Consider the following 27,635-nt stretch of genomic DNA (forward strand, 5'->3'; position numbering starts at 1 on the left):
ACGTTCTGAGGTGCTGGAGGATGGGGTAGCATTTCAACATATGGATCTGCGGGGGATGCAGCAACCGTGATATTGGGGGTGGAGGAACCTTCCTCTACCCAGAAGTCAGGCTCCAGCAGGCACGTCCAGGCTGCTGAGTTCCCTGTAAAGCCACTCCTTTCCGGAGTGTGTGTGTGTGTGTGTGTGAGTGTCCGTGTCCTCTATGCTGTGTCTGCCTTGTCTCCCGCATCTGACCACGAGCTACTCTGGTGGCAAGGACCACAGTTTGGTTATCTTTGTCCCCTCCTCCCAAACCATGCTTTGCAGATTCAAAGTTCTCAATACAATGTAGTAACGTTTTCCAGATCTTCGTCTTAAGCAAACTCAATCCTTCACCTGCGTTTCTGCCCTCTCTCTTTTATATCTTTAAAAAGAATTTGCAACCATTGTAATAAAAATTCATTCAGGGATGGGGCCGGCCCCGTGGCTGAACGGTTAAGTCCATGCGCTCTGCTGCGGCTGCCCAGGGTTTCGCTGGTTCAGATCCTGGGCTCGGACATGGCACCGCTCATCAGGCCTCATTGAGGCAGCACCCCACATGCCACAACTAGAAGGACGAGCAACTAAGATATACAACTATGTACCGGGGGGATTTGGGGAGATAAAGCAGGAAAAAAAAATAAAGATTGGCAACAGTTGTTAGCTCAGGTGCCAATCTTTAAAAAAAAAAGAGCTAGTCGTTAAAAAAAAATTGATTCAGGGCAAGAATCATCCGTGGATTTTACAATCTTTGGGTGAAAATTGTTGAGAAACATGATATTTATACAGACTCAAAACCTCACGCTATAGATTACTTATCAATTACAAAAGGGGATCACCAATTTCTTAATAATTAAAAGGAGAAATTCTGGCAGACACCACCTCATTCAGTGATCAGTTACCCTCACCAGGATGGGTCTGACTGACACCACGAGCCCCTCTGCGGGATGCGGTGGGAGGGACCCAGTATCATTTCTGTAGGATGTCTTTCTTAAGAACAAGTTCATTCTCTCACATAATAGTTACAAATGCTATATGTGACCCTGGTTTGCATCCTGGACCAGGGGAAAGTTGCTATAAAGCATGTTATCAGAGAAATTTGAATATGGAATGCATATTAGATAATAGTATTGTAAAAATATTAACTTTCCTGAATTTCATGGTTGTAACTATTATGTGAGAGAATGAACTTGTTCTTAAGAAATACATCCTCCTGAAATATTCAGGAGTAAAAAGTCATAATAGCTCAACTTACTCACAAATGGTTAATCAAAATTGTCACAATAGGCGAGAAAAGTATGTAGACATCCTTTTTGCTCTGTACTGTTGTCTGTTGTTGAGTGTATCACACACAGTTGCGTACATATTGCCATACACAACGCCAGGCGCACACTACTTCACACCAAGGTAAGGGGTTTTCAGGGGTATTTCACCTAGAACGATTTTTGCTTCCTGTTCTGACTTTAGAACCTCTCCTCACATAGGAGGCATCTCCAGGGTAAGTGTTGCCAACAACCTTCAGCCAAAAAGTGAGGCAACAGCCCTGGGGTTTGGGGCGTTTTGAGGCTGAATCATACCAGTGGGTGGAAGACAGAACCCGGAACAAGGTACCGAGCCTCGGGCTAACAGTCCTGTGTGTACCTTATTCAGGATGTTAATTAATGATGAAGGCATCTGCCCGAGAATCAGTAGAATATAGCTGCTAAGAGCTTAGATAGTGCTGTCCAATAGAAAGATAATGTTATAGTGTGAGTCACAATACAATTTTCATTTTTCAATTAGCAGCATTAAAAAAGTAAAAAGAAACAATGACATTAACTCTTTTCTCTCTCTCTCTCTTTTTTTTTTTTTTTGGTGAGGAAGATTAGTCCTGAGCTAACATCTATTCCCAATATTCCTCTTTTTGCTTCAGGAAGATTATCCCTGAGCTAACATCTGTGCCCATCTTCCTCTATTTTGTATGTGGGATGCCTCCACAGCATGGCTTGATGAATGATGTGTAGGTCCCCACCCAGGATCCCAACCTGTGAACCCCAGGCTGCTGAAGTAGAGCACGTGAACTTAACCACTATGCCACCAGGCTGGCCCAGAGACTAACTTTGATAATATACTTTATTTACCCAATATATCTAAAATATTTTCATGTCAACATCTATTCAATATAAAAATCATTAGTGAGATATTTTTCATTCTCTTTTTCATACTACATCTTTGAAATCTGGGATGTGTTTTATCCTTGCAGCACATCTTAATTTGGACCAGCCACATTTTAAGTCCTCCGTAGTCACCTGTGGCTGGTGGCCACCACTTAGAAGAGCAGAGGATTAGACCATGAAAGAAGACAGTGGTGGGTTCACATCCCAGCCTCGCCACCTATTAGCTTTGCCAACTTTGGGCACGTCATTTAATCACTTGAAGTCTTAAAGTTTCCTAAAGTGTAAAATAGGATCTGACTAGGGAACCTCTCTCTTAGGGTTGTTTTGAAGATTTAGGTAAGGATCTGTGTGAAGTGCTTTATGGAGTGTGCTCATTCATTCATTCATTCAACCAGTAATTCGTCCATTCACCCCATTCATTCCAGGTGGGGCAGCCGGCAGGCAGCAAGCACTCCAGGCATCGTTCTGTTTATACTAAGCAAGTGAAGATTAGGACCAAAGCTGACAATGCCCCACCGTTGATAAGTGTGTGTTAAAGATGCCGGGAAGGAGCAGCATTCTCGGAGATTGCCTGAAAATTGCGATGACTCCTAGCTCGAAGCTGGACCATTCTGAGCGCCTTAATGAGCCTAGGGACTTAATTATTTGACAGTCCTTCACCCTACAAGCATTTGCTGCACTGAGTAGTTCTGCCTAGAACTGTGGGAGGAAATAGCAGGTAGAAGAGATGACAAGACGAGGGTAGGAGAGCTTGAAGGTGGGCCAGGCAAGGAGCTTGGAGATGTGGGAGGCGGGGAAAGGCTCTGGGGATGGGTAAGACTTGGGAGAGAGGCAGGGAAATGGCATGAGGCCCTCGGTGAGGAGATGGGAGACAATACACACGAGGACCAAAGGACCAGGAAGGACGGAGGAAGCAGCTCCCTTCTTGGGTGAGTGGACATTTGAGTGCTGTCTTGCACAAGTAAGAGTAAAGGAGAGGTGGACGGCTTTTCTGGGAGAAAAAAACCCTACTCATGTGAAGGTCAAATATCGGAAAAGAGCCTGGGGAGTTTGGGGATTGGGCAAGGCTGGAAGGGTGGGTTGGGGGAAGGTAGGAGTGGTCGGAGCTGGAGGCTGGTTGGACTCTGAAGGGCCCAATAAAGGTATTAAGGGAGTTTGGACTTTTATCAGATGGCATTAGAAAGGAGTTAAATGGTTCTGCCCTGCGGGAGCAAGAAGGAGGCCCTTCGGCAGAAGTGGGCCACTGTCAGGGGGAGATAGCCGATGGATAAGGATCAAAGAGGAAGATGAACCAGAATTGCCCTGGGACTCAGCTGGGAGTGTAAGAACCAGAACCAGGCTCTGTCTTCTTGGAAACCAGATTCCTGGAAACCAGCCCTGTGGGATGGACCAGTGGAGAAGGGGCTTGGCCCTCCATCTAAATTTAAGAGATAACAGAAGACCAAACTATTTGACATTGGGGTTAGGGAGGAGGGCTGCTTGGGTGGGTCCTCAAGGAGAGAATTAGCAAATTTCCTGAAGCAATCTAGATCATTCCATTCTTGTGCCTAGGCCTTCGCACTTGCTGTTCCCGTCTGTGACCTAGAAGGTAAGCTCAGTCTCCATGTTTGCGCAGCTGCCCTTGCTCAGCAAGCAGGTCTTATTCAAACACCACCTGTGAAAGGCCTTTCCTGACCACACTTTGTAGCACTGTCACCTTCTCATCTCCTCTTTCCTCACAACTCCAACTTGTTATCCTGTTTCATCGTGGTTTTAGGCAGCACCTCCCACCATGTAAAATCACGTCATTTGCTGGTAGTTGTCTATTTCCTCCCCTGGAATGTAATGTATTCCTTAAGGGTAGGGCTTAGTCTTGTTCCCTGTTCTCTCTCCACCATTTGGGACTGAATTTGACATCTAGTAGATGTCCAAAATATAGTTGTTGTCTGAGTGAATACATGGATGGATGGATGGATGGATGGATGGATGGATGGGTGGATGAATAGGCAAATTTAGTGACTGTTTCAATGTGATTGAAACTAGGGGCCATGGCGAGGCTACCCATAATCTGAACTGAAGATGGAAATATTCTTTGGTGTAGTCCTACTTCAGAAATATTTCAGAGCTGAATTTGATCTTAGTGACTGACTGTGCAATTTGCAAGTGGAAGTGAAAAAGATAAGGAGACGGAATCCTAAAACAGAGGCTATAAAGGGGCCACCTGGGAGCCATATCCACTCTACACAGATGGTTGCTTTGAACTGCCCCGTGTTTAATCATTTTTTTTGAAATTAGTTGCCAACATTTAAAAAATCTCTATAAAGATTTCAAATAACAGATTTAGATATCTATTTTCCCGTAACCCAAAGATCTGGCAACATCAGGCCTGCATTTTTACAGGCAAAAATTGGCTGGAGCTGACTCCTGTTTGCTCTCATTAGATCTGGCCTTTGCTATCCCATCGCTCTAAGCCCACCTGGCCCACTTCCTAACTTCCCGTCACAGGCCCGGCCCCGTCAGCCTTTGAATTTGCTTTTCTTGCTCTAGTGCTCTAAATAATCCTTCAAAACAGTGGTTCCCAACTCTTTGAAGTATGAGGACTCCTTTATAAAATAACTTTTTCCCTTTAATCCTGAAACTAATACATGCTCACAGAGGGACTCAAGAAACACGGGAAAGCAAGAGAAGATAATAAAGATCACCCACACACCCGACATGTAGAGCAAAGCAATGTTCACATTAGTGGATGTGGGACTTCTAAAATTTTCATGGTCCTCACACCTTAGGAGGTTTGTATATAGTAAATATTGATTGACCAAAATAGCGTGTGATACAAAATCACCATGATTTCAGAAACCCTGAGGAAGGAACGTGTACTTCCTTCAACACATTGTTTACCCACAACCGTTTGGAAAATAGTCCTACTTGTTCATGGGCCCATGTCACATGCTCACCTGGTGGGCACCTGTTGGTACACACGTCGGGGCTCAGACATGTGCCTTAGCTCTGTGGACCCATAACTTCCACTTTAAGGAAATATGGTAAAGACTTCAAAATGTGCCAGTTTGGCACTATGGCACTCTAGATCCTCTGAGGGGCTCTTGATCACAATTAGATCCTGGCTAAATTATAGCAAAGATACATTTTAATGCATTGATGGGCTTCATGGAAGTAAGGGAACTCAAGGACCATGATGAATAAATAAGCAAGTAAGTAAATAAATAAACAAAGATCAGAGAGCTGAAACCAAAGCAAGGAGTAGTAAATAGCAGCCAGTAAATTGAGCAACAACTATGAGACAGGTTGCCCTGAGGTCAGAGATCTCGATCAGCATCACCAACAAGAAACCAAATTTCAGGCTGTTAGAAAGGCTGGGGAGGGCCCGGCCTGGTGGCGCAGTGGTTAAGTGCGCAGGTTGCACTTCAGCGGCCCAGGGTTGGCCAGTTCGGATCCCAGGTGCGGACATGGCACGGCTTGGCAAGCCATGCTGTGGTAGGTGTCCCACATATAAAGTAGAGGAAGATGGGCATGGATGTTAGCTCAGGGCCAGTCTTCCTCAGCAAAAAGAGGAGGATTGGCAGTAGTTAGCTCAGGGCTAATCTTCCTCAGAAAAGAAAAAGAAAGGCGGGGGAGCTAAACCTGAGACATCTGTATTGAGCCCTGGATTCTCTCAAAACAGGCAAGAAAAGAAAAAAGTTAGCAAAGAAACAGTACAAAGTGATGTAAACAAAGTCCCATTATTTCAATAATCACAATACATTTAAGTGCACTAAAGCTACCAGTTATAAGACAAAGATTGTCAGATTCGCTTTTTAAAAATTCAGCCATATATTAATTATAGGAAACAGATGAAACTAAAAACATAGGAAGATTGTAAGTAAAAGGAGGATAAGAAATACACCAGGCAAGTAACAAGGAGCATCAAATAGAATAATTTTTAAGAAAAAATTGCATTGTTAAAGATAAAGAGAGTCAATATATAATAAGAAGTTCAATTCACCAGTAAGATATAACAGTTGTAAACTTGCGTGCATCTAATCCAGCCTCAAAAATATAAAACAAAAATGGAAATAACTACAGCAACAAATGGACAAATCTACCACAATGGCAGGAAATTTCAACACACCTTGTTAATTATCGAGAGGTCAAACAGACAAAAAGTTAGTAAAGCCACAGGAGTTTGGGTTACAGTTGGCAGCCATGATCTCATGGACGTATATAAAACTTCCCAACAAATAATGCCCATTCTTCTCAAGCAATGTGGACGTTTTAACCTGTGTTTTAAGATTTCTTACCCTTTTTAAAAATTGATTTCTAATTTAATTGCGTTGTGGTCAGAAAACATGGTTTAAATATACAGACTTTATTAAGCCACAAAACATTTGTCATTGTATTTAAAATAATTGTCAATGGAATTAAGAAGGTAGATAGAGATGATGCAAAGGCAAATTTTAATAATCTTCCATGTTTGAAATTTAAAAGTACACTTCAAAATAACTCATGAATGAGAGAAAAATAATAATTTAAACTTTGAAATAATTAGAATTGAATGATACTGAAAATATTACGTCAGTACTTTAGTTATGCAGCAAAAGTGGTATTTTCAAGAGAAATCCATAGCTTTAAATGTTATACTAGAATAAAGGAAAAGCTGAAAACGCATAAACTAAAAAGAACAGAATTTTCCCCAAGAAGGTAGAAAGAAGGAGATAATAAAGACAAGAACAGAAACTAATGAAATAGAAAAAATATATATATTTAATAGGGCAGATAATGGCTAAATATTGGTTCTTTCAAAAGATTAATAAAGTAGGCAAACTTCTGATAAGACAATAAAAAAATGAAAGCACACACATGTAACAATATAAGGAATGAAAATGGATCAAAGTTATAGGTACAACAAAAATTTAATAGAATATTGTAAAAATCTTTATACCAAAAATTTGAATTCTTAGATTAAATAGTGAAATTCTTAGAAAAATATAACTCCAAAATTGATTCAATAAGAATTTAAAAGCCCGAATTTTCCCTATTTTTCTTTTTCTTTTGTTTTTGTTTTTGCTGAGGAAGATTTGCCCTGGGTTAACATCTACTGCCAATCTTCCTCTTTTTCTATGTGAGCCGCTGACACAGCATGGCCACTGACACACAGTGGTATAGGTCCATACCTGGGAGCCAAACCCAGAGTGTGCCGAACTTAACCACTAGGCCACTGGGGCTGGCCCCTAAATTTTCCTATATCCATTTAAAAAATTACTAAGAGGTTAACTCTTCCAACAGGAAAAAATAATTACAAGTCCCAGATTTTTTTTTTAAACAAGAGATTTCAGCCAAACTTTCAACCTCATTTCAATCTTACACAAAAAATGCCTAACTCATTCAATGATGGTGATATAACCCTGATATCAAAACCAGTCAGGGACAGTATGAGAAAGGAATGTTATAGGTCAATCTCATTCATTAACGTGAATGCCAAAGTCCTACCTAAAATATTACCCCGCTGAATCTGGCAGTATATGGAAAAGGTAATGCGTGAGAACTAAGTTGGGCTTAATCCCAAAGATGCAACGGTGATTAATATTGGGAAGAATCTATAAATATTCACTACTTTAACAGACTGAAATAAACAAGCCATCCCAATGTGTATAGAAACAAGAATTTGGAAAGTTTAACACCCATTTATAATCAATCAGTAAACAAACACAAAAATATTTACCAAAATGGAAATGGAAAAGAACTTCTTTAACGACGTAAAAGTATGTATAAAAATCATCATTTTTTTTTTTTTTTTTAGGAAGATCAGCCCTGAGCTAACATCTGCTTCCAATCCTCCTCTTTTTGCTGAGGAAGACTGGCCCTGAGCTAACATCTATGCCCATCTTCCTCTACTTTATATGTGGGATGCCTACCACAGCATGGCTTGATGAGTGGTGCCATGTCTGCACCTGGGATCCGAACCAGCGAACCCTGGGCCACCAAAGAGGAACATGTCCACTTAACCGCTGTGCCACTGGGCTGACCCCAAAATCATCATTTTTAATGGTTGTAAATTGGAATCTTTTCCTTAGAAATTAGAGCTAAGACAAGAGTGCATTCTGTCACCACTATTGCCCCGGAGATCCTAGCTGGTGCGATAAGGCAAGAAAAAGATGTTAAAGATGTAATGATTAGAAAAAAAGAAATAAGATTGTCATTATTCACAGATATGATTATTTACATAGGAAATACAAAAGATTCTACAAACTATTAAGATTAAGGAGAGTTCAAGAAAATATCTAGATATAAAGTCAATAATAAAAAACTTAATTGGGGCTGGCCTGGTGGTGCAGCGGTTAAGTTCACATGTTCCACTTCAGCAGCCCGGGGTTTGCCAGTTCGGATCCTGGGTGAGGGCATGGCACCGCTTGGCAAGCTGTGCTGTGGTAGGCGTCCCACATATAAAGTAGAGGAAGATGGGCACGGATGTTAGCTCACAGCCAGTCTTCCTTAGCAAAAAGAGGAGGATTGGTGGCCAATGTTAGCTCAGGGCTAATCTTCCTCAAAAAAAAAAATTGCATTTCTATGTACCAGCAACAACAAGCAATTAGAAAATGTAACTTCAAAAATGATTCCATTTGTAATAGCAAAAAAATAAAGGGTATGAGGCACCTACAGATTATTTTCTAATGTGGAAGGCTTTTATAGAGAAAAGTATATAATGTTAGAATTACTAAAGAGGTGATAAATAAATGGAGAAATAGTTTTAGTTCCTGGCTACGGAGACTTACGATGTTGAGGGTGTGCAATATCCCCAAATTGAGCCGTAGGCTTAATACAATGCCACTCAAAATCCCAACTGGATTTTTTAAGGAACGGAACAAGCTGATTTTACAATTTATATGCAAGAACAAAGGTCCAAGAATCGCCAAGACATTCCTGAAGAAGCATGAAGCAGGGCGGTTTGCCCAGAAGATGTTGAGATTTATTAGAGAGCCTGCGGATTAACGGCAGTGTGTTATTGGCACTGAGAAACTGACCAGTGGAGCAGAATAAGAAGCTCAGAAACAAACCCAGCACAGTTGGTAACCTGATACATGACTGCAGCAGCGTTTCAGGCCACCAAAGAGAGAAAGAGCTAGTCTACAGACGATGCTCGCGCCACCAGTATCCTTAGGGGAAAAAACCAAAATTGGGTCCTTCCCTGACTCTGTTGCTTACTAAACACTAACACTAAATCCAGGTGAATTAAATATGTAAATAAGAAGGCACAGTCGAAAACCTTTTAGAAGAAAGTACAAGAGAATATACTTATGCCCTCCAAGTAAGGAAGTATTTTCTAAGCAACCCTCGAAAAAGACAGTCAGAAAAGATGGGTAAATGTGACTTTATTAAAATCAAGATCCCTTGCTCAGATTCACCTTCAACAAACAAACCGGAAACTGGGAGAAGACGATAGCAATACTTTAACAAAGGAGTGCCATCCAGGATGCAGAGACAATGCCTGTAATCCAATGAGAAAAAAGCAAACAACTTATAGAAACAATTTTGGTATTGAAAAGGGACCCTCCCATCTCCCAAGATATAAGCAGAGCGTGGCGTTGCTTCTCTTGCTTTTCCGTGGTCTCTGAGTTTTGGGCTAGGAGAAAGCGAAAAATGTTTTACATGAGTCCTCTGACTTGAGGAAATGGGTCACTCCTGCTTTTTGAGGAGTCCTTTGTAGCGGGGACAGCAAACTCAAATTCCCAGGAGGCTGCCAGTAATGTGACCATGACCGAAGAGGACCATCAGTTGAGGAGAGAGTGTTGCTGAGTGGATTAGTGAGAAAAGCAAACTGTTTGGTAAACAGGAAAATAAAACTTCTCCTTTTATTACTGCCTTCTAGAATAATTAGATTAATGGGATTACCATATGGGCAAGGATTTTGGAAACGAAGGGCGATGTTATCAATGGTGGGGTGGGGTCCCTTCCCCGGGGACGAGTTCTCGGCTTCTGTGACTTGGTCCTAATGTGAGCTAGACGCCCTGGAGAAGCAGTGGTCATGGAGCCGTGAAGTGAGTGCTGGGGTGGAAGCATTGACCAGCTCGCAGCAGTCCAGCCTGCAAGCCGGGGTGGTGGGACCCAAGGGCATCAATGCCTGGAGCCAGCAGGGTGACCTCGGGCAGTTGGGAACATTAAGCTTCAGCTTCCTCTTGTGTAAAAGTGAGGTGACAACACCATCCTCCCAGGCTGTGATGAGATGTGACCTGTGTCACTTGGGTAGCACACAGGAGGAGCTCCGCCGAGTGAGTTCCGAGTTCTGAGGGCTCCTTCTCTCTTGGGAGACCCAACAACACACCTCCTGCTGAGCTTTCAATTCCTTCCCCACCCCCCACTCTTTGCTTCTCCTCTGCTCCCCAGTTTTCCCCTTTCCACTTTCCATCAACATTTAAGCAGCAGTTTCCCCGTCTATGCTGATTTCCAGACCCCAAATGGGGCTGCGAGTGAACGTATGCCAGTGCACAGAGCCATTGCAGCTAGGAGAGAAGGAAGGGGCCGCTGTGGAATTAGGGGCTACGGTCGTGATAAAAATGAAGATTAATAAAATAAATGATCACAGCGATGACACTTGCTGCCATTTGTAATGAAACTGTGCCCAGGGGCTGGCTAAATACACTGCAGACTTTCTCCCATTTAATCCTCATTCTGTCCCTAGGACCCAGGCACTGTTGTCAAGCCCATTTTGCAGATGTGAAAACTGAGGCTAGAGAGAGGTTGCATATCTTGCCAAGGTCGTAAGGCTTGCAGGAGTGGAAATCGTTTCTTTCCTGTAGACCCTTTGGTCAGCGTAGCACAGTAGTTGTGCTCAGTGGTTGTGTGTGATTTGGTGGAGTGGTTGGGAGGCTGTCCCTCGGCTGACATTCCCAGCTCAAGCCTTACCCCCAAACAGCTTTGGAACCTCAGGCAAGTGACAGCTCTGAGACTCAGCTGTGCTTGCGTGTATGATGAGGCTAACACCGGCTTCAGAGCATTTTTGCAAGAATTCTATCAGATAAAAAAACCTAAACTGCTTTGCACAGTGCCTGGCACGTGATTTGTGAGGATTAAATGAGTTAATACACATAAAGTCCTTGGAGCTGAGCCCGGCACAGAGTAACCGCTGTCTATGTGCTTGGTATTATTATTGTTGTTGTTGATGCTAGGACCATCCAGATTAGAGACAAGCCCTCATCAAGGCCCCACAGTGTTGTTGGGGATCATATGAATCAATCTTGATCTGGGTCAGAGCTTCGGTGACACCCAGACCCCGTCCAGCCCATGGATGGGGGGGAAAAGAATCAGATTTTACACAAAAATCTGAATATGCCAGTTTCTCTTGAAAAGTTACGTCTGGCAGTCCTGGGCCGATATTCCTGTAGGTGACAATTAGTCATCTCTTTATAGCTGGCATATGTGGTCCTTCTTGCCAGCCTCAGTGGGGGACTGTCACTTGCCTGGTCCCTAGGGCGTTGGAATTTGTAAACCCTGGAGGAAGTGCCCCAGGAACACAGAAGGTGTGACTTGTATGGTCTGAGAAAGGTACGGAGGGCTTCAAGGAGAAGGTGACATTTCTGCAGTTTTTAAAAAAAATTATAAGACGTAGCATCTGTACTGAAGAGCATAAAATGAGTTACCTAGTTTAAAGAACAATAAGAAAACGCACACCGATTTACCTCCGACTCAGGCTGGGAAATTGAACATCACCCGTGACTCGGAGAGCTGGTACTCAGCATGGTGCCCCCACCGGCAGCATCGGCCTCACCTGGGGCCTTGCTGGAAATGCGGCATCTCCAGCCCGTCCCTCCCAGACCGATGGAACAAGGTGACTTGTGTGCACCTCAGAGCTGGAGAAGGCCTGCTTTTGAGTCCCACGTGCAAGTCTCAGTTGTGCCCACCTCCATCCCCCACACCAGAAGATTCTCTAACCAGCCTGTAGTCAGCTTTACCACCTGTGTCCGTACCTCCCCAAAATATTGTTTAGTTTTGAAAAACAGCATGAATCTGGCTGTGTACAGGAGGGCGGTGTGTTCGCTGCGGGCTGAGAGCTGACCCTGGTCTCTGGACAAGCTCAGTACAGCTTCCCCGTGGGTCCCCTGGAAGGGAAGCTGGGATGAGGGCCCCTGTGGGGCATGTGGAGAGGCCGCCATGTGAACCAGGTAGGGGGTCAGCAAGCCTCTGACCTGTATCTTCTGCTCACAAAGTCAGAAGTAGGTCAAAGCAGACTCTTCCAGGGGGTGGGGGGGGTGGGGGTGGGGGGGGGTAAGAATGAGTCTCTGCTGGATCTGGACCCTGCCAGGGAGGGCAGGAACTCTGTCTGCTCTTGGCCAAGAGCAAGCATAAGGTCAGCCAGGCTGGCCACACCAGGACCGAGAGGGCCGGGTCCCAGGATGACACCCTCAACAGCCTACTCTGGAGGCCCCAGGATGGAGCTCATGTGTCAGGTCAAAGGGACAGCCAGCCAGATTAGCACAGTGTGACTCGAACTTTCATGGTTTTCTCCTCTTTCCTCTCATCCTTGTGGAAACATCTTCTTTATAAATCCCTCTACTGTAATTGGTGGGATCTTTTAGGCGAGTGAAATTAGAAGTGTGTTCAGCTTGCCCTCTCAACCCAGAGCTCCTTGGCCAGGACTTTGGACAATACAGAAGGTTCAGAAGGGCACTGGGCAACAGCGTTCCTGTAGGGCCGGAGCTGTGCAAGGAGAGAAGGATGGCGTGTTGGTCACCTGGGGTGGCCGTAACAAAGAACCACAGCCAGTGGCTTAAAACAACGGAAATGCGTTCCCTCCCAGTTCTGGAGGCCGGAAGTCTGAAAGCAAGGTCTCAGCAGGCCCTGCTCTCTCGAAAGGCTCCAGGAAAGGATCCTGCTCTGTCTCTTCCCGGCTTCTGGCGGTGCTGGCAATCCTTGGGGTTTCTTTTTTTTTTTTTTTAAAGATTTTCTTTTTCCTTTTTCTCCTCAAAGCCTCCCAGTACATAGTTGTATATTTTTAGTTGTGGGTCCTTCTAGTTGTGGCATATGGGATGCCACCCCAGCATGACCTGATGAGCGGTGCCGTGTCTGCGCCTAGGATCCGAACCAGTGAAACGCTGGGCTGCCGAAGCGGAGCGCATGAACTTAACCATTGGGCCACGGGGCCGGCCCCTCCTTGGGGTTTCTTGCCTTGTAGCTGCGTCACTCCAATCTCTGCCTCCATCGTCACATGGCTTTCTTCCTTGCCTCTCTGTGTGTCCTCTCCTCCTCTTATAGGGACACCAATCATTGGAGTTAGGGCCCACCCTACTCTAATATGACCTCATCTTCACTAATCACATCTGCAAAGATCCTATTTCTAAATAAGGTCACATTCTGACTAGACGCAAATTCTGCTGGGACACTATTTTTTTTTTTGCTGAGGAAGATCAGCCCTGACTAACATCTATGCCAGTCTTTCTCTATTTCGTGTGTGGGTGATTGGCACAGCATGGCTGCCACCGAGTGGTGTAGGTCCGCGCCCAGGAACTGGGCCTGGGCCGCTACAGCAGACTGTGCCAAAATTAACCACTAGGCTATGGGGCCTGCCCCTGGGGGTACGCTATTAAGCTATAGACAATGTGCCTGGAACTCAGGGGTGACACAGAGAGGGTGGCAGAAGATGCTGGAAAGCAGGCGGAGAGCTGTGATCCCATGCCACACTATTTGGACTTTACTCTCCGCCTGTGGAGGGTTTTAAGCATGACAGCGATGCTGCCGCCACTCCAACACGTCTTTATATCGCTACACTTCTCTTTGCCTGTGATGAACATCCCATCCTTCCAGGTTCACGTCAGTCCCTCTACAGAGCCATGTGCGACCCGCCCTGAGGAGTTCACTGCCCGGTCCCTGCTCGGCCCCCAGGCCCTGAGCTTCCCAGTGCTCACCCAGCTCATGGCTCGTCATGACCTGTGGATACATCCATCTCTCTCTTGTACAGGACCTCTTTGGGGTTAGGACCATCCGTCCTTCATTTCTCCTGGCAAGGAGTGCACAGAGTGGATGGGGACAAGCAGTGGGCAGCCTGAGAAATCAATCTCAGAGCCAATGGGTGGAGCCGTCAGGGTTGTATTCCAAAGACGTGTTTTCTTTCCTGCCCTCATAAGAGTGCAATTTTTCTGGATCAGAGGTTCTTTACGATCCCTCTTAGAAGTTAAACTTCCTCCTAAATATGCCCCTAGCCCTCAGCAGCCGAAAGAAGGGCTGTCCATCTTCAGGACCCGCACGCTCCTGTGAATGAGGCCCCCACATCCCCACTGGCCTGGCCCTCCCGCCAGCAGCCCACATCCCCGCCGCCTGCTGCCTCCGTCTTTGATGACAGGCCCCGCGTTTCCAAGACAAGCCACCGTCATAAAATCAACTGTCCGCAGCCATTTAGGTCCAGGCATGGTTAATGCCAAAACTGGCCTCCAAATTGACAGTTAATGAGGGAAAATGACTAGGGGGCGTGTTAACAGACGCAGGCTCGAGGTAATAAACAGGCCATTAAAGCCGGGTAGTAAACAGCTTGCCAAGGACCATTTATGAATTTATTTTTTGGAAGGGGGAAAAAAATTAACCAACAAGGCTTGTCTCCTATGGTGATTGGGTTCAGTTGGCAGTAGGAAGGAGTGAGACTTTCCTGGGAAGGCAGAGCTGGAGCCGGTGTTGAGAGGCCGTCCTAGGAGGTGCCATCAGGTTGGGATGTGCAGGTGTGTGGGCGCGGCCCAGGGACCTGGGCAGTGGGCTAGCTGCCAACTCCCGTGGACAGGACTTGGGTTCCAACTGCTCCGTGTACCGTTGGAGGCTGCATGTGGTGTCAGGAATCCTGGCACCGATCCTGCCTGGCTGTGCCCTCCGTCTGATGCTGGGACCTGGAAGAAGTGACCTGATTTCCCAGGCCTCAGTTCCCTTCTGTAAAGATGAGGATGGACTCCATTATCTGTTCAAGGCCTTGTACTGAGTTAAAGGGTGGCCTGTCCCCCCGTGGCCCCCCCAAATTCATGTCCTTCCTGGAACCTGAGTGCAGCTTTATTTGGAAATAGGGTTGTTGCAGGTGTAAAAAGTTAAGAGGAGGTCATGCTGGAGTAGGAGGGACCCTAATCCAATAGGAGTGGTGTCCTTACAAGAAGAGGAAACACAGACACACAGGGGAGAAGGCCACACGACGATGGAGGCAGAGGCTGGAGTGATGCGGCTACAAGCCAAGGGTTGCTGGTAACACCCGAAGGATCCTCTTCCGGAGCCCTCAGGAGAGCAGGGCCTGGCCGACACCTTGACTTCAGACTCCCAGCCCCGAGAGCTGGAGAGAACATGTTCCTGTTGTTTTCAGCCCCCCAGATTGTGGTACTTTGTTAAGGAAGCTACTACAGGTCCCAGCTCTAAAACCCTCTACGCAGGGTGCTTGCACCTAAAGTCCTCCAAATTAAAGCGAATTTCTGGAGCATAGGCATAAAGCATTTGCACAGACCTGTGGTTCTGAACCACGGTGATTTTGCCCTCAGGGGACATTTGCAACATCTGGGGACATTTTTGGTTGTCACGACTGGGGGCAGGATGCAGTGTGCTCCTGGTGTCTAGAAGGTAGAGGTCAGGGATGCTGCTAAACATCCTATAACGTGTAGGACAGCCCCCGCCGGAAAGAATTACCCACGCCGAAATGCTAACAGAGGCCTGGCTGAGAGCCCCAGGCGTATGTGAATACTGGCTCTAGCCCTGTTAAAAGATAAACCGAGGCACGTTAAAATTTTCAAGAATTTATTTGCACATACGTCGATTTGAATCGGGCAGCGCCAAACCGAAGGTGTTAAGGAGCTCTCCCCCGACAGGAGCTGGGGTGAGGTTTGTACAGAGGAGACGCTGAAGCAACGCAATTATTGGATTGGCAGTAGCTTGAGTGGCTGCCTTGTCTGGAAAAGGCTCGTTGGCGGTTGTGGTTAGTTGTTCTTCAGCTTCATTTTCTTGGGTTTGCATGCACCGACCCTGGCTTAGGTTTTGGCTGGCTTACAGAGACTACCAAGGAGTTAGAGCCACCCCAGCCTAATGGCTCCTTGTTTAAAACCTTTAATGCCCCAATCTGGCTCCAGGTTTTATCAGAGCCAACCCAGGAGGGCTGCCTGTGCCCAGTGTAGGCAACCAGAGGTACCAGAGCTACAGTTATTCCACTTAGCAATGTTCAATGATCTAATCTTTCTAGACTGAACCTTCCAGTTAATACACGCCCCCCCCATACACACACACGCATCTTATTAGGATCAGCAAATAGGTTTGCCAAATTTGCGTAGATGTCCCCACAGGTCGACAGGTGGGGGTGGCAGTTAGTGTGGGCAGCAATCAGCCTGAGGACCAACACCTTAGACTTCCCTCAGTATGAAGATCCCCAGATTTAAGAGCTCAAAGACCCTTGCAGGGGTGCGTGCCTCTCCTCCTGGCGCTGCAAGGTGAGGCTGGCTGGAGGCTCTGGGTCCCTCGCCAGGACCCCCGTACCCAAAGGCACCTGATTGACCTTTGCTGAGACCCCCTAATGGTACCCCAAAAGAGCATGTGGATAGGGGAGGGTGTGCCTTAACTGGAAGGGTTTGTTCAGGTGTAGGTAATTTTATATGGTGGCGCAGAATGGTTCTGGAATGAATATAACTAAGCTGAGAGCATTGCTGCTGGTCGGTTTCCACAGTGTTGCATCAAACAAGTGGCGTGGACATCATCACGCGGTTCATTCTAGTCTTTGACTCTGACACAGCTTTGCCAGTGGGATGGGGTGTCACCCACTGTTGCATCCCTGACCCAGTGCTGGCCCGGCACGGGAGTCCGCTTTGAGGAGGGGGCACAGAGGTGCCAGCTGGTGCCTCCCCTTTGGTGCATCTTCCTCCCCCTTCCGCTCCTCCTTCCTCACTCCTCGCACCCCCACATTTCAGGGAGCAGCAAGCAGACAGCTCAGCTCTGGGCTCCGGGTTCAGAGTGCTCCTTGGTTCAGCAGCTGCCCCCCGGCTTCTTCAACTTCCGGAAGCTGCTGAAGCCGCAGTCGCTGATGTGTAAAATGTGGACCATCATAATAGCACAAACCTCTCAGGGTCTCCTAAGGATAAATGAGATGATCTAGCGAAATAAATCACTTAGCACAATGCCTGGCACGAAGGGCAGGCATGGGAGCCCCAAAGGCTAACTTTCCACCAGTATCCTTGGCACAGCCAGATTTTTTTTTCTCCAAAAGCACGGGCTTTGAGAGGCAAGACAGCTGCCAGCCGGGTGGCTCCTGGTGAATGACTTGATCCCGCTGAGCCTCAGTTTGCACAGCTGTAAAATGGGAATACTTATCTTCAAAAACTGTTGGCAAAATTATATTAGATGAAAACTTCAGCGAGGTGCCTGCGGCTTCACACTCATTCCTTTCCTCTCCCCACATTCTGGTCAGGAGTTGTCTTTCCTCCTCTGAGGAAATCCGGGGTCTGGGGGGGAGAAAAGTCAGGCTGCCCAGGTGCCTGGTCACTGGCACCTGTAGGCCAGCAGGTCTATCTCCGGAAACACATCTGGGCCTAGAATTTGGAATGTCACCTAGAGGGAATGGCACCCAGCTTCGGGATGTTACAAAAGGAAGGCTGAGACCTTGATAGGACAGTGGCCCGCTACCCTAAGGCCACCCAACAGGGCAGAGCAGAAGCCCCAACTCGCACCTCTTGTGCTTACACTTTGTTGCCAACTTCATTCAGTAAGTGCTTAGGATCCCTTAAGAGCCAGCGCTGCATGAGGGCCCTCCGGAGAACAGGCCTCCACTCTGCCCTCCCAACGCTGGCGGGTGGAAGGCTGGTCCCCAGAAGGGCATGTCCAGATCTTTTGGACAGATCTTTGGTGAAAGGGTCTCGGTAAATGTAATTACATTAAGAATCTCGAGATGAGATTATCCTGGATTGTCCAGGTGGGCCCTAAATCTGATGACAAATGTCCTTTACAGAGACAGAAGAGGAGAGAGAAGGCCATGTGAAGATGGAGGCAGAGACTGGAGACAAGGACCCTCGTCATCCTATTTTACAGGTAAGAAAACTGAGGCTCAGAGAGGCCAGGAGGAAGTGGAACTGGGATGTGACATAAGTTGGCTCTTGGCTTGTGCTCTTGACCTCAGTGCTGGGCTGTCAAACCCTGGGAGCCATTCAGCACGTTCTCTTTGCTCCTCTCATCAAGCCAAGCTTTTGTAGAGACCGTGCCCAGCCCGGCAGACCTGGGGAAGCCACGGCAGCTGAGGGATAAAAACAGTACTAGCAAGGAACGTTGACTGGGCATCTGCTCGGTGCCAGGGCCCGTGCAAAGCGAGTCCACGAAGTACCTCATTTCATCCTCATCACAGCTCTCTAAAGCAACGACTATTATTAGTATCCTATAAATTGGGGCTTTCAATGCAGCTGTGTCTGGCTAGAGTTCACCGTCTCAGGTGTCCTGTTCTGCTGCAAGAACCTCTGAGAGGGACACAGGCCGTGGGCCGCAGCTTCTGCACACGGCTCGAGTGGGATTGTCCAGCTGCGATGCTCTTCTTACGTGGTCATTCTCATCTCTCGGCGCACTGAGTAATGATCGGTTTTCACTTGCTTGTTTTTCCTCGCTGGAATGGAGCCTCCCTGAGGTCCGGGACCAGACCCGGGTGTCGAGCGTTATGTCTCCATAGCTGGTGAGGACGAGCTCAGTACCATTAGGGTAACAGTCACATGGCTCTGTCTCCCCGATAGACTCTGAACCCTGTGCCATCAGGATTTGTCCCTGGCCCCCAGGTGTAGCACAGAGAGACTGAGCGCCTGCACAGCTGACGCCCTTAAAGCAGCGGTTGGAAGGTAAATGTGGAGGACACAGAAACCCAGGGCAGAAGTCCTCCTAAACCAAATACCCCCACTCCAGGGCCTGATGTATGTGAATGAAAATGGCATTTAATTGGCTAAAACCAGAGCTGTCATCACCTAATCAGAGAGCCTGCAAATAGATTTTCAGCACCTTCCGCTTCTGCTCCGGAACAGTGGTGCAGCCGCCCTGGGAGACGGGGCCTGGTGGAGACATCAGCAGGTGTCCGTCTGTCTGGGGAGCAGCTGGAGAGTTGGTTATTCCATCAGGGGCGTCCACAGCAGTGGAGAAAGCTCGGGGTGCTGAGGAAGCCTTCGTTTCCGGGAAAGCCGACAACCCCATTTGTTTCTTTTGCCTAAATAATGGTCATCGGTGTTCCCTGGGGTCCGGCACTTTAGAGTTTGCAAAGCGCTTTTGTGTTCGCAAGTCTTCCCTGCGTGTCCGGGAGGGGTCAGGCAGGATTGTCACCCCAGTGGTGTGGATAAGGGAACCCAGGCTCACGCAAGGCAGCCTGGTGGTGACCTGCCACACATCTTCCCATCCCTCGAGGCCATCTTTAGAGTCGCTTTCCACTTGCAGGCGCTGCCTTCCTACTAGTGGGTGGGCTGTCAGAACTGGCCCTCCAGGGGTTTGGGAATTCTAATGAAGTCATCCTCAGGACCCCTTCCCAGTCACCCTGATCTTTCCTCCTCGTGCCCAGCCCTCTGGGACTCCTGAGGGTCTGCATTGCTTGTCAGGCCCTCCCCCCGGTAGAATGCCAGGCCCCTGGCCTGCTCCTCTTCCCCACTTGTCCCTGTGAGGCTCAGCTCACGAGTCACCCTGTCCAGGAAGCTCCCCTGACCCTATAGGCCAGGTGGGGCAACCTTCCTCTGTACTCCTTTCACAACCCGATTCCAGAACCTTCTCCCCGAGGCTGGAGGAGGAGGTGAACTACACTTTGAGAGAGATTGAGGGCTGCGCAGACAGGGATGGCACACACGGGGCTTCACTGAAGACTGCAGAGTGAAGGGATGGAGGAGGGAGGTGTGGGCGGGGGAACCTCCAAAGGGTGTTGGGGCACCCCAGGGCTAGCAATGGAGGGGAGCTGTTACGACTGCCAGGTCTCAGGGGACGGGGTGGGGGAGCAGCTCCAAGCAAGGGCTGCCCGCAGGAGCTGTGGCCTTGACCGGCTGCTGCCCAGCAGGGAGGGTGCATGAGCGGGAAACACCGCCCTCCACCGCTTCTGCCTCCTGGCCTCTCAGCCCTGCCTCTGGGCAGCCAAACCCACAGGGCGGGCACTGAGCCTGGGTGAGGTGCTCCACACAGGTCAGCCTCAGGGGTGCCGAGAAGGATGGAGAAGGAGGGGTGGGGGCTGGGAGGCAAGTGGAGAAAGTCCAGCACTCGGGCTTCCAGTAGAGCAGAGGCCCACCCTGACCCCTCATACAAGTCACCCCCAGGGTGCCTCTGAGTTTCACAATTCAGATCCTCTGGCCCCTTCCCCACCACAGATGTTCTGAGTTAGGCCTGTGGTGTGTCTCCAGAATCTGCTTTTTGAAACTCAGTGCTCGGGGTGATTTTTAAGAGCGATGTCAGCACAGTTCCGGCATTCTTTGGGGCCGCCATTTTCTCAGGTCCCTGGGAGGTCTGAAACTGGTCCCTTCCCAGTTTCACCACGTGGCCTTGGGCTAGACACTTCCACATTGCAGGTGTCAGTTCCCCATCAGTAAACAGAAGGGTCGGGGGGCCTCCTGACCTGAGTGGACCGTGTGCAGTTGCCGGTCCAGCAGCCAGCCCGTTAACTCTTACCTGAGCCCTGGGGGCGGTTGAGGGAGGATGGGGGTTGCTGTGGAGTGACGGTCCAGGCCCTCAGCTCCTGACAAACCTCAGCTCTTTGAAGCTGACAGAGGCCAAGAGAGATCAAGTAACCTGCCCGAAGGTGCCTGGCTGCCCTCTGTGTTGATTGGTCTGTGAACTGTACCATCCTCCTGATGGAGGTCACTGATGTTGGGAACGCAAGACGAATGGCAGCGAAGCTGGAGGAAGGGATGAGTTTATATGGATTCATGATGCATCCACACCCCGCCCACCAGGACTCCGTGGCAAAGGGTGCAGGCAGGATAATGAGCCACAGCCTGTAATCCCTGGGGAGACTTGCCTGGCTCCTCTTGCTTTGGTTGGGGGGGCACCCAGGTATGACCTCCAGGAGGAAGGAGACTGTGTTCCCAAGAGGCCTCCAGGCCCCACGGCCCTTAGCAAGCCTCAAGAGCAGCAGGAGAGGAACGCTTCCTCTTCCACTGGAGCCCTGGGCCCCGGGATGTGAGCGCAGGGCTGGCCTCCTCTGTCTTCCATACACTGTCACTGGGTCTCATTTATCTTTTATCCTGAGAGCCCCACACAAGCCTGGAACCCAGTAGGGGATCAGGCTGTATTTGGCAAATAGACAAACACAAGGTCTGCTTGGACCTCCCTTGTGTATTGCCAGCCCCTGAGAACAGCTACGTGTTATTTCCCTGACCTGAATCCAGCCCGCAACAGAGTCCACCCACCTGCCCCACCAGCCAATGGAAACCCAGCCACCATTTTGTAGCCGATTCTCAGGCATCCTCTAGTGGCTGAGAAGGGCAACAGCTGAGTTAAAAGACCTCCCCTACCCTCCAAACCAGGTCCAGGAGAAGGGATCCTCAGGGTTTATTGTTCCTCCTGCAGTTACTATCACAGCTATTAATAGTTATCACTTACGAAGGCTCAGAGAGGTTAGGGGACTTGCCCACGCTCACTCAGCTAATGAGAAGCCTCATTCTTTGTGGCGTCTCCAGCATCAGACACTGTTGACCGCCACCACCGCCACCCCCACCCTCCACTGACCAGCCCTCTTGTCCCTTGGTTCCTCTGTCATCTTTTTCTGAGAAGCCACCATCTCTCTCTGTCTTCAACTTTTCATAATATTCCTCCTCAGTCCTCTTTTCTGGCTCTGGGTTATCTTCCACCTCCAGCTGTGGGCCCTCTGAGGCAGGCTGCGAACCCTCCCATGGGCACCTCGCCATCTTGATGACTTGAGCCACCATTGCCTTCAGCCTGGTTGGCTGGTTGTTGGCCAAGCCCTGAACTCATAGCTGCTTCCCGGGCAACATCCTTGGAGGGATCCGTCATCCTTGGAAACTGTATCTGAAAGCTCCCTCGCTATCTTCCCACTAAAGTCTGTCCTCTTCTTCACCTTCCAGAAAGTGCTATTAGCTAACAGCTTCCCTCCCTTTACTCACAGCAATGGGGATGGGGGACAGGCAGAGCCAGAACCAGAACCCAGGTTGGTCTGAGTCCAGAGCTCAAGGACTTAAGCTCTTAATCACTCCATGAGAGTGACAGATGCATCATTACGAGAGTGTTGGTTGTTTTTTTAAACAACAAATATATATATATTTGGAAGACTTTCCATCACTTGGCCACACATCACTTGGCTTCCCATACAGTCATGCCACAGGGTCTCTGTTGATTTTCTCAGAGGCCACTACAAAGAGAAGCCTCATGTTTGAAGCACAACATTGAGTCCACAGCACTTGCACCCTGGTATTAGGCTGAGTCACGCCAGGTTTTATGTTTCCAAAGCACTGAGAAGCTCTTGGTTGGCATTTCCCACCCCCCGGGACCCAGTCAGAGCCTCCAGCCTCCTAAGCTTGGGATTCTCCCTGCCTTGCGTTTATATATTCCCCAAATATTTGCTTAGCACCTTGATGCTGTTCTGGGCTCTGGGGGTACAGCAGGGAACAAGACAGAGGAGGTCGTTGCCCTCGTGGGGCTGCCATACAAGAAGAGGAAACAAGACTGTAAGGAAAGCTCATTTCACAATGTGATAGCATTTGAAAAGAATATGGTGTATCTGATATAATGATGTGGGTGGGAGGCAACGTTAGCTGGAATGGGTGGGGAAGGCTTCCTTAAGGAGGTGACATTCAAAGGGTGAAAAGGACCAACCCACATGAAGACATGGAGAAGAACAGGTGCAAAGGCCTTGAGGAGGCCAGTGTGGCTGGAGCAGAGTGAATGAGGGGAGTGGGGTGAGGAGGTGAGGTCAGAGGGGCAGGCAGAAGCCAGGTCGCTCTGGGCCTTGAAGGCCAAGTAAAGTAGTTTGAATTTTGGTCTAGGTGGGGGCCATCTTCTTACCAAGTATCCCATGAATGCGAGGCTCTGACCACTCTTTACTTGAGCCATTTCTCAAGGTTGTGTTTGCAGTGAGCAAGTTTGAGAGATGAAGTAATGTCCCCTCCCTAAGGAGGAGCAGATTTACTTCCTGCTTGCTATAAAATGGCAAGTCCCCCAAGCTCAGAGTCCCTCTCCTATAATGCAGACCCACTGCGTGTACAGGCAGTCATCTAGGCCCACCCATGTCGGCCCTTGGGAACTGGGGCTAAGGAACCTTTGGTGAGCCTGCTGACACTCTGCCCACTGCTTTGCTGTGAGTGACAGAGTCTTTTGTCTCTGACCCAGGAGTCTCATGTCTTCTACCAGCATCCATGAAACTGGTGTACTGATTTGTTAGCTTCCGAGTGGGGTGAAATCTCGGCCTGTTCACAGATCTTGACAGGACGCCTTTTGGCAGGTGGGCAGACACAGCACACATGGAGGGGCAGCAGGAAAACCAGTCAGGAGGCTCCTGCATTGGGTCCAGATGAAAGGTGGGGGGGGGTCAGCCTCGGAGGCTGACTGTGGAAATGGAATAAAGTGGGCCGACCTGGGATTTATTTTGGAGGCAGAGTTGTTAGGTCTTGCTGAGGGATGTAGGGGATGAAGGAAGGAGAGCAATTAAGGGTGACCTCGGGTGTGTGGCCTGAGCAGCTGTGTGGATGGCAGGGACTCCATGAGGAGGGAAGACTGCTGGAGGAGCATTTGATGAGCTGTAGTTTGGCCGTGTTAAATCTGAGATCCCTGTGAGACAGCCACTGAGAGTCAAAGGGTCCAGAGTCTGGGGCGAGGCCTGGGCTAGAGGTGTGGACTTGGGAGTTATCAGCAGGCCCGTGATATGGAAAGCTGCAGAGGATGGGATGCGGGCCCCTCCCGGGCAGGAGCTGGGTCCTGTCTGCATGCCCCCTGGAACTCCCCAAGCTACCCCAAGGGCGACCGATGGCTGGGCCGGAAGGGGCCCCTCTGGCTCCGTCCTCCTGAACTCCCAGCAGCTATCCAGGTTCTAAAGTCTACTCTCTCTGGACCTGCCCTGAGGGGTGTCACTTAGTGAACAAGAGAGAGGCTCCAGAGCCAAACAGCCACCCTTCAGAATCCTTGAAATCCCGACTTCACCTGCTCTCCGTGTGCTGCTGGGCGAATGACTCGGCTTCATTAAGCCCCATTTCCTAACTCTGTAGGACAAAGATAGCAGTACCCACTTCTTGGGTCATCCTGTGGATTAAATGAGATACTTCACACGAAGCGTGTAGCACAGTATCTGACACATTGTAAGCGCTCAGTAACATTGGCTGCTGTTTTATCCAATCCTGCATTTCATTCCTCGAATGCTGGTTGTGCACGTACTCTGGGTCAGGCGCTGTTCTAGGCTGTGGACACAGCAGTGAACAAACAGGAGAGTGGAGCGTACGTTCCAGTGGAGGGGGAGACTCTGGGGAAATAGTCAAATGGAGAACAGCAGAGCAGGGCGCCGTGGGGCTCGTGCTGTGTCACCCAGATGCCCCTTCTTCAGCATGACCACCTGCATTCCCCCACCCGCTGGGGGCATCGGCTGCCAACAGCTCTCAGCAGAGCCTGTCTCTACCAATTGCCCTCACCTGAGAGAGCCACCTCATGCGAGGTCATGGTCACTTTCCGGGGGAATCTGCATCCAATGACTGGTTGATGTGGGGGTAAAAAGGCCTTGGCTCAATTTGGGACAATTCTGAAGGATTATCCCAGCTCCAGAGCTCTTTGTGGGAAGGTATGAGGCCTTTGTTGTGTGGTGGAGTCCAAAAGTCTTGGATGAATGAATGGATGGATGGATGAATAGATGAATGGATGGGTGGATGAACAGGTGGTTGGATGGATGGTTGGGTGTATGAGTGGATGGATGGTTGGATGGATGAGTGAGTGGGTCGGTGGGTGGATGGATGGATGGATGGATGGATGGGTGGGTGGGTGGGTGGGTGGATGGATGGATGGATAGGTGGGTGGGTGGATGGATGGATGGATGGATGGATGGATGAAGGAATGCCTTGGGCTTGCTATATTTAACCTGTTCACCTGAAGTCTACTCTCTTTGGTCCTCCCTGTTGACATCAGCCTAACCTGCTCTCTGCCCTTTAGTACATGGCACCGTTTTGTTCACAGGCATATTCTGTCCCTGGCCAGCCTTTTCCCCACTAGCTGCTTGAGGAGTAGCATGATAGTGTGGAGCCCGCACTAACCCTGGAATCAGAAAGACCTGGGTCCAAGCTCGACTCAGCCATTCTGCCTCAGAGCATCTGCTGTGCATCTTAAATTTTAAAAATTTAAGTGCTCACATAATGTAAGACAGATAGTCCATTCCTATTGAATGTCATTTTTCTCCTCTCCTTCCCTCCGTCATGATTTTTTCTGTCAGTCCACGTTCTGTGCTTCTTCCATCCTGAGCTTCCATTCTTAGGGCAGCAGCCACTAAAAATAAAAACTATTTAAAAATATTATTTCTTTGCATCCTGCCTCTTTCTGAAGACATTGTGGGTAAGCGTATGTTAAAATTTAGTTTCAGTAAGGATAATCACAGGTGAAATCAGGAATTAGAAAAATAGAGGACTCAGAGGCACTAACCATAAGGCATAAGCGGTTGCTGGCACTGAGCTACCTGGCAGATAAAGTGAAAAGGGAAATGTGATCAGTTGCATACCTCTTCTTATCAGAAAAGAGCCTTCTACCTGTAACAGAAGAGATTAAATCCCATACCTTTCTGAATTTCTTAAATTTGGAAGAATTTTGGAATGCTGTGCCTGCCTGTTTCTAAATAGAATTTCTACATAAAACCTAGACTGAGGCAGGGGGAGGGGAAGGTTGGAAAGAAGGGAAGTAGATGCTGTGAAAAAATTATTATTATTACACATAGCAATGGGCTTAAACTAACAGCTCTGATCCGCTGTGCCTCTTGTGGAGAAATGAGACTCATATGCACACTGGTTGGAAAAATGCTTCCACCTAATTGCTTGTGGACGAAGCACTTTATTTATAGACATCCCGAAGGAAATTTGGCTCCCCCACTCTACAATACGGTGGGGAACGGAGCCAGGTGGCTGCCGGCTCCAGGACACTCTGTGTTCCCTAAGGCGGGAATGTGGAACCACTTTCCATGTAAACACACTGGGTTCTTCTCTTTTTCTTTCTCATACTTTTTTTTTTTTTTTAATTTTAGCACTCTTTGAAGAAGAACCCGTTTCACCATGAACATGAGGGGCTGGTCACCCCCTGTGTGGTTCAGTGTTGGGATCTGGGGGTGAGGGACTCTGCCAGACCCCACTGCTCTTCCTCATGCTCCAATTAACTCCAAGGAGATAAGAAGGATGGAGTCCACTCAGCTCCCAGATTCTAGAAACACCGCAGAAGGCAATGTGACTTTCTCACAAATTCTCTGGCATAAAGGGGATGAGAATTGGGGCATTGTAGAGAATGTAATTCCTGCCCCATCCACGGGGCCTTCACAGCATGAAGTTCCCCTGGGAGATAACCTTTGCTCCACTGCACTCCAAGGTGGTCTGGGGAAGCCAGAGAGAACTGCTGGATGTGGGCCCGGGCGAGCTGGGCTCCAGGATGCAGTAGGATTTGGGATCTGGGCCACAACTGGGGTTTTCACACATTGTGCTTCGGCCCAAGGAGAGAGGCCAGGGCAGAGAAGGCCTAAGGGTGCTAACAGAGAACCTGTGGACAGTGCTTTACAGTTTGCTATTCGTTTTTTCGTACGTTCCGTGTCAGCACACGCTGACTGTGCACCTGCGGCGTGCCAGGTGCCACCCACACGGATTTGTTTCTGGGAGAACAGAAACAGTCAGCCTCTGCCAGTTCCACCTGCAGACGAGAGCCTGCGAGTGTGCAGCTTGCACGCCACCACCGGGGCCAGGCCCCCGTCCTCTGCGGTGTCACGTGATGCCTGCAGCGCCCTCCTGGCCTGTCTCTCTGGTGGCAGCCAGCTGTGCCCTTACCGATGGTTTTCCACGAGGAAGCCAGGAGGATCCTTTTCAAAGTAAGTCAGAAACTACCCCAGGTAAGTAAACAGAGGATGTCCTCTTCCTAAAACCTTCCAAGAGCCTGGCGATAGTGAGTTTTATGTGCCAACTTGGCTGGGCTCCAGTACCCAGTTATTTAATCAAACACAAATCCAGGTGTTGCTGTGAAGGTATTTTATAGAGGTGATTAACATCCACCATCAGCTGACTTTAAGTCAAGGAGATTACCCTGGATAATATGGGTGGGCCTCATCCAATCCATTGAAGGCCTTAGGAGCCACACTGAGGTTTCTGAAGAAGAAGAAGAAATTCTGCCTCAAGGCTGAAGCATTAGCTGCTGCCTAAGGGTCTAGCCTTACAGTCTGCCCTATGGAATCTGGACTTACCAGCCCCTGTAATCACATGAACTCATTCCTTGAAACAAACCTCTTTACACACACACACACACACACATACATCCTATTGGTCGTTTCTCTGGAGAACACTAACTGATGCAAGCCCCCTATCTTATTCAGAATAAAAGCCCAAGTCCTTA

General features: G+C 48.6%; 1 long non-coding RNA gene across 1 annotated transcript in view; it reads left to right on the top strand.

Moving 5' to 3' along the window:
- Nucleotides 1-27,635, top strand: part of LOC138920510 (uncharacterized) — a 57,122-nt gene that overhangs the window by 18,825 nt on the left and 10,662 nt on the right. Inside the window, exons 2-3 of the long non-coding RNA XR_011431796.1 lie at nucleotides 18,085-18,164; nucleotides 26,293-27,117. This is a non-coding gene — a long non-coding RNA (uncharacterized lncRNA). The remainder of the gene's footprint in view (nucleotides 1-18,084; nucleotides 18,165-26,292; nucleotides 27,118-27,635) is intronic.

The sequence above is a fragment of the Equus caballus genome, chromosome 24 (assembly GCF_041296265.1).
Source record: "Equus caballus isolate H_3958 breed thoroughbred chromosome 24, TB-T2T, whole genome shotgun sequence".
In the NCBI taxonomy this organism is placed as follows: domain Eukaryota; kingdom Metazoa; phylum Chordata; class Mammalia; order Perissodactyla; family Equidae; genus Equus; species Equus caballus.